Raw genomic sequence first — 11,375 nt, forward strand, 5'->3', positions numbered from 1 at the left:
TCTGTGAATAATCCCTGTTGTTTTTTCAACGTTTTTCAAACAAGATTTTTATCCGTAAAACTTGTTATGCGGAGGTAAAATGATGTTATTGTCCCTTTTCAACAACATATGCATCGTGTAACTATATATGCCAAATGAGATTAAGTGGCAATCTGACTAACCTTTCCAACAATTTCGACCTTGAATAATATTTCCAATTAGTCACGATAATGCTCCGACTGTCTCAGCGCAGCGGGTTGGCTAATACGCTCCAAAAAGCCATGAATTCGTCAAATATACCAGCGTCGACTTAGTACATGCAAATAGAAGGCAAAGCAACAATACCAAGCATTTCATTTCCGAAACAACTATTGGTTGACAGAAGGATCAAGTACAGTTGTAGGGCTGATTTAATGATATTTAAGCGCGTCATTTAATATTGAGCCATCATACAGGTAGAAGGGAAAAAAGCTTTTCTACAACGAACACTAAATTGTTGACTGATTTTTTCTACGTGTCGTCTAAACATTTCCTTGCTCCCCATATGCATGACTTCCAGTTCATCTTACGTGTTATGCTAGATTAACTTATATCATTTTTGCCTTTCATGAAAATTGTCACAACATTTTGAGGATAAATTGGTATCAGGAGAAAAAATGCAGTTATATTAGGCGTTATGAAAAGAGGATTATCTATCAAGGTGTAAAAAAACAAAGTTACTATACTGATGACTAACACGAACCAAGGACCTTTTTAGTTTATAAAGGCTAGGCGATCACGTGCAAACAAAGTATAAAAATACATCTCTAGGACAAATAATTTGATTTTTGTTTATTATTAAACGGAAAAATATCGTTAAGACGTCGAATCACATTTCGTAGGATTTGGAAATTTGATTTGATTCGTTCAGTGTGTTATAATATCAATGTTGTCTGTTTTAGAGAAATTTGCAAATGCAATGAATCATGAAGTGTAACAATTACCTTTTAGAGATAAACTTGTGGTTGCATTATAATAAGTAAAATAAAAAAAAAACTAATATTGAATCATCAATTATAACAAATTCACATATACATATCAAACAAACATTTAAAAATTTAAGTTATAATCGAAAAATATGCCAAAAAAAAAAGAATTAAATTAATTTTAGGCTAATGTGTAATGGTATGTGTGGTGCTGTCTTTGCTTTTGACATAATCAATCCTCAGTTAAAAATGTAACTGCAGTGGTATGTATTGAAGAGAATGAAACATTATATTCAATTCAGATGTTTCTGATAAAGATATTACTAAGAATCGTTTTTCTATCGTATTTCGGGGTTTTCTGCTTAGGAATTATGACGCCAACGCACAATGAATTGTACAACTCACACTTTTTTGTTCCCTATTTTGGTATTGTGTTAAGCAGTCACAGTGCAATCTATGACAGACCAATAAATCATGAAGAAGCACCCTATAAACTCGGTCCTGATGAATATGCCTAGCTTCATGCAGCATCGTAAGACGACATGTGCTACTTTATGTATCGTTCGGAATCTAAAACATATGACATTAATTGGTTTCATCTGAGATAGTTGCCAATTGAATGAGAAATTATGGTGTCTGTTCATTTCTCAAACAGATTTACCGCAAGGTCTGACACATGGATCGTGTAATTATATATGCCAAATCAGATTAAGTGGCAATCTGACTAACCTTTCCAACAATTTCGATCTTGAATAATATTTCCAATTAGTCACGATAATGCTCCGACTGTCTCAGCGCAGCGGGTTGGTTAAAACGCTCCAAAAAGCCATGAATTCGTCAAATATACCAGCGTCGACTTAGTACATGCAAATGAAAGCAAAGCAACAATACCAAGCATTTCATTTCCGAAACAACTATTGGTTGACAGAAGGATCAAGTACAGTTGAAAGGGCTGATTTAATGATATTTAAGCGCGTCATTTAATATTGAGCCATCATACAGGTAGAAGGGAAAAAAGCTTTTCTACAACGAACACTAAATTGTTGACTGATTTTTTTTCTACGTGTCGTCTAAACATTTCCTTGCTCCCCATATGCATGACTTCCAGTTCATCGTACGTGTTATGCTAGATTAACTTATATCATTTTTGCCTTTCATGAAAATTGTCACAACATTTTGAGGATAAATTGGTATCAGGAGAAAAAATGCAGTTATATTAGGCGTTATGAAAAGAGGATTATCTATCAAGTTGTAAAAAACAAAATTACTATACTGATGACTTACACGAACCAAGGACCTTTTTAGTTCATAAAGGCTAGGCGATCACGTGCAAACAAAGTATAAAAATACATCTCTAGGACAAATAATTTGATTTTTGTTGATTATTTAACGGAAAAATATCTTTAAGACGTCGAATCACATTTCGTAGGATCTAGAAATTTGAGTTGATTTGTTCAGTGTGTTATAATATCAATGCTGTCTGTTTTAGAGGAATTTGCAAATGCAATAAATCATGAAGTGTAACAATTATCTTTAAGAGATAAACTTGTGGCTGCATTTTAATAAGTAAAATAAAAAACAACTAATATTGAATCATCAATTATAACAAATTCACATATAACTGCAGTGGTATGTATTGAAGAGAATGAAACATTATATTCAATTCAGATGTTTCTGATAAAGATATTACTAAGAATCGTTTTTCTATCGTATTTCGGGGTTTTCTGCTTAGGAATTATGACGCCAACGCACACGGAATTGTACATCTCACACTTTTTTGTTCCCTATTTTGGTATTGTGTTAAGCAGTCACAGTGCAATCAATGACAGACAAATAAATCATGAAGAAGCACCCTATAAACTCGGTCATGATGAATATGCCTAGCTTCATGCAGCATCGTAAGACGACATGTGCTACTTTATGTATCGTTCGGAATCTAAAACATATGACATTAATCGGTTTCATCTGAGATAGTTGCCAATTGAATGAGAAATCATGGTGTCTGTTCATTTCTCAAACAGATTTACCGCAAGGTCTTACTAGACGAGACTAAAGTAGAACTGAAGACTTGGTTACAGTTTCTTGTTTTTAGCAGAACAAACTAATAAGATGACATTAGTCGAGAACCCTTTCTTTATCTTAATCATGATGACTTTGTCGTTGCAAGTACGTTTACACTTGCATAGCCCAAACGATTATTATTGAAGATATTATTTTGCCTTTGTAGCAATGTGACACCATTTGACGCTTGTCAAATATATGTCAAGCCACTAATCAATCTTTAAATATTTGATTGTTGGGCCTAAAGTTTCCATTATGCATCATATAAATGTATTCGAAATTCAGTACTTCATTGTTTAAATATTGTTCCTAAACAACATTTCTTGTCAAAATAATCCGAGTTTTTTTTAATAGCGATGTGTTAAAACTCTGAATTAGAACTCGAAATAGGCTTTTGAATAAATTAATGTGAACCAAATTATAGGCAAATTGCCTACGTATTTAGGTTGCCTTGGATTTGAAAACACTTAACACTACCATTGGTTGATTGGTAAAGTAGTTTCATCAGCATTAAAAACTACTTTAATTTTAGAACATAGGGTAAATGCAAAATCATTCATACATGAGAACAAAACATACAGTCGATTAAAACATATTTGGATTAATAACTTAATATTGTCACACTCTTGAGTTGTATTCGATGTATGCTTTCTAAACGGTTCACTCACATTGTAAGTTTTTCGAAAACATATTCTAAGGACCTGCCTGAAACGAACTATTTAGTGCACACAAATGCCTGATTTATTCGACACATTACGGATAAGCAGCAACTGTACTTGGTTTTTATGAATAGCTTTATGCTGTGTTGTAAGACATTAGGTGTATCATTTTGTACCGTTATAATGACAAAACTGTGCAGCATTTTGTATCGTGTAGGAAAATATATTTGTGCAGCATTGTGTACCATTCAAGATGACAAAATTGTGAAGCATTTTGTATTGTTAAAACATAAAAGCAATTAAAAATATCGTATGGTATATGCTATCCGTCTTTACAGTATTTAGGTGTTGTTTTGAGTTTAACCGTTAAAAGAAGAAAAAGCTGCAAGGCCTGTTCCTGTTGTTTCCATTATGTTAATAACAAAGAACCTTATAAAAATTATGAAATTTGGTCTGCAAAACGCAATGATAATATAATTATCTTTTAAGCAAAACTTAAACAGGACAAACATAAAAACAATTTGGCAATGTTTTATTTACGGATATGACTATCATTATTTTACTATATTGATTAATTTCCATGAAATCTCGTTTATTAAAAAATAAGGAACAATTATGTATTAGTATGTAAATGAAGTATGTAAAGATACTTACTCTCCGAATAAACATGCCATAATACCTATAACTCTATCCAATTTTATTGGCGAGTTGCACAAAGAAATTTCAGCAAATGTCAGAACAATTAGGGCACAATTAATATAAGGCATTCAAACATTCACCGAAAGAAAATCGCATTATAAATCTCACTGAATAGTCAGCGAAAATGTATAATGTTAACTAAGTCTAAGAAGTTCTATAAACGTCTTTGCGCCAACTCTTTCGCTATATGGTGTGCGTGTTCGTGATAAATCTTATCACACAGCTCATCAGCATGTAGATTTCTGAACTTAAAATTGTTTCCACTTGATGGCACGTTTATAACACCAAATAAATGGTACATGCCTTTTTTGTTCGGATGAATGATCTTATATTATTCCAAAACACAATCAACGTTTCGACCAGCATACTGTTTTATTTTAGTGTTAAATCGGAAACGCTATACAATTATATTTATTTATTTTTGAACTATTTCATGTTACAGTTTTTATAACAAGATCTTAAACTCCGTTGAAACAATAAACAATGGATATTGCTTATTATTAATTTTTTAAACAATCCGGTTTATCTCTTTGCTGCTTAAGAGCATCTCAAGATGTCGACTATCGACAGTAAATATACAGTAACTTGCCATTTTGGATACATGTAGTTATTATGCCACCGTTATGATAATTAAAGAAGTATTTTACATAATACACGGTGGACTACTTATGGTGACCTTTAAAAGAAAGTACTGAACAAAGCTGCTGTTACCTTTATTAGTATGGTTATGTCATATACTCATCATGTCATGACAAAGTTATTTCACTGCATTCAAAAATTAACAATCATAATAAATGTTTGTTGAGGTCAAATTTAATTGTAACATTTCATATGTCACATATACTTCAAACAAGTTTATAATCAGGCAATGGAACCATTCCTCGGGTATATCAAATTTGAACCACTGTAACAATACTGACATATCATTTTTGGTATACATACTTTAGAAATAACTTGAATGTTATAGAGTTTACTAATAAAGAAAAAAGATATGAACCGTAATAGAGAGTGTGTACTATAATGTTTCTAGCGACGTTCAAATGAAAACAAAGCGGATAAAAATGATACAAAAATTGGGAGATTAGACGTGCATTGGAAGCTCAAACAGGCTATCGCTATTCTCTTATTTCATGTTTATATTTCAATTATCCCAGAGATAATCTAGATAATGCTATTTTTTTCTAGAAAAAGAACAATATGTTGTAATACACGCAAACACCACTGCAAGACGAAGGGAAATTCAAGAGTTTTTACGAAAATGTTTGAAGCTACCACGGACACAATGGAGAACATCTATCAAAAATCAAATAGCTACACGTCTACTGGAAGTTTAGTCTTGATTATGGACGAATTGGAGTTTTCACTTTTGAATACCCATTTCAAATACAATTTTGAAGTAGGTATCTAACATATGATGTGAAGACGTTTATTGAAAATGTTAAAAATCGTTTTCGATCAAAACAGTAACATAGCATATAAATCTTAAACTTATATATTGAAACATGTCTCAATTTCATTTGATTGTTATTTTTGTTTGAGGAACTTTCGCTAAGACATATTGTACGATTTTCAGGTTGATAACAACAACAACGTATTCCATTAGGTCGTAGCGCCCACGTAATTGCACTTTTGCGGTACAATGTAAGCCAGATATCACAAATATATAACAAATATATCAGTGGAGTGTATAATGCAATTATCGTTCGTGCAGGAATTGTATGAATTCTTATTATTGTGCCCTAACAGTTCTGACATTTTAGGAAACATTGCTGTGAAAACGGAAGATTTTCACTAGTTTACACTTTGTTATACAGCTATTAAGAGTGTGGTATGATTATGTGGTCACCTTTACTGGACATAATATTAATAAATGATTTAAATCGATGCGCCTTATCTTTAAGCACAATATATTTAGCGGATTATATATAAGTTTCATAAAGATGCGCTTTGTACACTTAACATTTTATGATGCTGGCTTAAATTTTAATGCGGAAATTCTAAGATTTTAACATAAAAAACACTCAAAATCTATGTTGACGTGTTCAGTAGACTTTACATTTTTACAATTGCTATTACATTCTATGTCAGTAATACAATTAAAACTACAGGGAAAAGCACAGTTACCAAATGCTTAAAAGCTTACTCTATTTAAAGGCCCTATCGAAACCTAATGATAGCCAACAGGCGTAACAATTTTTCAAAGACTTACAATTTGTTCAATAATAAATGTTTTGACTATGGTTGGCGATAGAAACTGAAAGAAGATGTACTTATAACGAGAATGTCAACATTATGATATGGAAAGGATTTCTGAATCTCATCACCCGATATGTTTGTTGATAAGTGAATACTACGCTGGTCCACGTGGACTTGAGCCATTATTTCAGTTTATTCCTAGTAGGCGTGCATGTTTTTAATGTTTCACGAATGAACGGACCCCATTAGCACCTAAGATACATTAGAGAAAACGAGCTTATGTGAAACAAAATAATAAATTCCTAGCGAAACTTTATGCGGACACAGACATTTGTCCTACGATATTGCATGAGGTTTAGCATATACATTGATATCGAACTTATCGTCTACTTTTCGCGACATGTCGGTTGCAATGCGTCAAATAAATCTTGATCATTTGACACTCAATTTCCTATTTGGACACATTAGGTTTTTGACGTATGTCTGTCGTATATTGCACTGTTAGTGCAATAACACATTCCAGGAGCGATGCAAAGTGGTTTTAGAATTCAGTGTGTGCTAGCGTAATGATACCTCGGCAAAAATTTAAAAATTTATATTCTAAAACGTAATTACACTGTTTGAAATCCATAGATCAAAGAAATGCAACTGAAAATTGTATAAACATTATTTTTCTTAATGATATCAAAAACATATAAAAATTATGTTTTAATTGAATACGGTGTTATGTTTTTGTCACTGCAACCTACTGCAGTACATTTTGATGGGAGGGCTAATCGATTTTAAAACAAAGTCCAAATAAAACATGCCATTGAATATGTGCCTGTAAATTTCCATTCATTTATCAACCAGCGTACTCGGATATTTTAATTCGTATTTTGAGCATAACATGTTGTTTTGTAAACCATTGAATTTGAAAGAAACAACACTTTCTTTATTGGTTATATTCAACAAGTCATATTTTTTATGAAGATGACGTTTTTAATTTGTTTGCTTTTCAATAATCATACTCAGAGATATAATTGATATTTCGTCTTGATTTCATTAAAACATTCTTGACAAGTTCTTCACTTTATTTAAACCGGAAATGACACCATGAGCATTTAACAAATTATAACGTAATTGAAAACTTGTGAAATCACATCTTTTAGTGTTTATGCATTCAGTTTGTTTCTTATTGGATATCATCTCTTATCAAACAGTTTTAAACGATTGGATATAAACTTGTTTTTTTTTCCGGGTACTACTTATATGCAATGCGTTGCTTTGTCAGGTTGTGTTTTTCGGCTAATCCAACTTTTATCTTCCTATATCAATATACATTTTTTGAAATCGTTATATGTTTGAAAAATAACCAAAGGCTAGCTTATTAACAAATTTTCTGAACTCATTGAAAAAGGTTATGAATTATATGACGGCTCGTGCCAAATCCTATCCATATGATTTTGTAAGAAGTTTGCGTATTTATATGAATAATGGTGCTATTTATGATAAATTCTTATCGTATTTTATTTAATATAACAATTCAACGAATGCTTAATCGATAAAGGAAATTATTCAGTTCGTACTTTTTTACATTTCTATATTTCATTTTAATATACAGCATTGACATAATCAAACACAGAAAAGCTAAAATGAACAAATGAAATGTAAATTGACGTCTGAGCGATATGTTTCTTATTACTGATAAACAAAGCCTTTGAAATAATTCTACTAAATAATTTTACTATTCTTATTTGCATGTTATCCCCAGCCTTTATAAACTGACAACGGCCAAGGTTTGTTGTCAGACATCAATACATGGATGATATTATACCATACGACAGTCATATTTTATTCATAGCGTCCGATATAACTGCATTTGTTTTGGTACTGATCCATTATCAAAACGTTGTGAAAGCTTTACGTGGAATGAGTATATGATAAAAGTTGATCTAGCCCCACACGTAAGATGCAAATCAGTCTGTATATGGGGAGCAAGGATATGTTTTGTCGACACGTAGAAATTCAGTGTTCGTTATAAATACATAGCGATAAAAATCACTGTGTTTGTTTGATTTTCTTAGTTCCTTCTATCGATTTTTGAATATAATTATGATGTGCAACTTTTCATCAACGATTCATGACTGTCTATAACGTATTCACAAACACGCATCAGAAAAGTATTTTTCCACTTTCACCTTATTGATAGCTCCATATTCCACATTTGGTATGTATGTGGTGTTTATATTCGTGTATATGGTGTTTATAACTTTGCGTCTCTATCTCATTGTTATTTTGGACTTTCCCTTCTACCTCTAAACAAGGTTTGTTTGTTTAAATTTCGCCTTCTGTGTCTGTCTATGGGTTTTACCTCTGGCTTATAGCACTCTATTCGAATACTGGCAACCTTTAGGCAGTCTTGGACTTAAAGCTGCACTCTCAGAGAAGGACGGATTTGACAACGTTTTAATATTTTGTCTTGGCATGAGCCAGTTTTTGCCTAACTGTTTGGCGACCAGTCATATAAGACTCCTGACAAAAAATCAGATCGCAGTTTTTTTATATTTACATTCGAAAAAAAGTATGCGTTAGAAACGCTTTTAGTCATTACACTCCATTTTTTACCACAGCTCTGGACATTCTGTCTTAAGGTACTTTATACAATTAACAGTAAAAATAATTAAAAACAGCATTTTCCCACAACATATATTAAAAGAAATATAATATTATTATTAACACTTACATTAGCTTTTAGTTTACTTTTACTCCAACTCGAGCTCGACAAAGGCCAAATCCCCACCTACTGGAAGTCTGCGTGCGTGTCTTAAGTGTCCTATTAGGGTGGGAAAAGGTTATTTTGTATCATCATAGTAGTGTACAACTAAAATGAAATTATAGATTGTGTTAACATTTCTTGTTGTTGAAAAAAATATATATCAACAATTCATTAAAATCTAGGGGTCAGCTTAATAGTCAAATATTTAAATCCAAAAACACGTTTAGTCGCACAAGGCTGTCCAGATGTCAAGATGTCCTCGACCTGACGATATTTATAAACAGTTTATGGAATTGATCAATGATACAAACTCTTTCCTTGAATAAACTTTGAAACGTGATTTAGGTGATTTATTTAAGGAACCAATTACTTTTAGACTGGCCTCTACTGAGTTTGTGAAATGAAGAGATCAGACATTTTGGAATTAATAGCAAACATTAATAGCAAACCAGGTGGTATCTAAAAGCAAATAAGATATCTTGAAGGCTGTTAAACAAACCATGTCTGCGAACAATATCTATATATATGATATATTGTTATGTCTATGTAAGACTTTAACGGGACATTGAATTAATCGCTATCAGGACAACCTGTATTTAATTCTATACTATATCGAGTTGAATTGATGTAGCGACACGTCTGTCGCACTAGCTGTACGATTGTGGACGTTTACCATAACAAATTATCTGTGTATCCGTGTTCACGAATGAAATCTGTCTTCGCTTATGTGTCAAACACATCCTAAAAAATGAAACTTAAAAAAACGAAATGTCCATGTAAGTATAACAGTGAAATTTCTTTACAGTAGATGTGGTATTCCGGAGCATATATACAGAGTAAGTCAAATGTATGCTAACCTCAGAGTTAGCTCTTTTGACGTTCTGTTATGGTATATTTTTGGTCGATTTTAGAGGGTTTGGAAATTGCTACTGACAAGTAGCCTTCTACCATTCCATGAATACAAGTCCCCTTTAAAAAACACACCATTAAAGCATAGTTTCGGTCCTCCTACATCTGTCATAAACTGATAGGTAAAGGCAATTAAGCCATACTGTCCAATCAAATAGGCCATTTTATAGGTTAATGCCACTCACTTCCTCCTGTTAATAGCTACCCATCACGGAAATAGTCTTTATATACGTTTTTATCTTATAACAGGACACAATTACAGGATGTTTTAATGCTGGCATATACTCGTGTTAAAGAATTGTTACTTCTTAATTAGTTGTGCACATACAGTATAATGCTGATATTATTGATTCTGTCTCTAAGCTCTGTTTAACAACATGTTTGCAATCAAATGATTACAAGGTTATATATCCACGAAAATAAAAGCAACCGTTTCGAATTGAACATGGAAAGACATGTGTTGATATACGTATTGAACTATACGCTAACATTCATGAGTTTGAGTTCAAAAGCGTGAAATGATTTAATTACGGATATTGTTTTAAATAATTAAACTATTGAATGTTGTTATAGGCTAATGTACTTTTAGTGTTTCATCTTTGTTATTAACTTCATAACTATCAATAGCTTTCTGTTTAGATAAAACGCAAGTACACGCTTAAAGAACACGTTTACGAAATGCACTTTAATTATTGCATAAAAAAGCAACCATTGCAAAAAAAGGATGTTTTGGTACAGAACCAATTGAACAGAAAAGAAAATAAGTTGGCGTTACTCTATAAATGAGGAGGAGACAGTAGACAAATTAATAACCAAAGCTCTTAGAATACAATGTTCTCTCTGGGCCATTATGTCCCAGACCAAGAAAGCTATCCTTTTGTAGATTACTATCATGTCAAAGAAACAAAAAGCTTGTTAAATATAGCGAAGCGTCGAGGATTTGAAAATCTGATTACCGTGCAATTCATTTATCAAATCCAAATACAAATCGATCAGGTTCTTTGCATGAAAGCCTTATCTGGGAAAATGCTGATCATAAGCATAAAACCTTAAAAAGTTTATATGATACTGACATTTACTTCCTATCACACACTAAAACGAAATATGCGTCCTCTATTATCTAAAAGAACACCGGAAGATGTATGGTCT

The sequence above is a fragment of the Mya arenaria genome, chromosome 12 (assembly GCF_026914265.1).
Source record: "Mya arenaria isolate MELC-2E11 chromosome 12, ASM2691426v1".
Taxonomy (NCBI): domain Eukaryota; kingdom Metazoa; phylum Mollusca; class Bivalvia; order Myida; family Myidae; genus Mya; species Mya arenaria.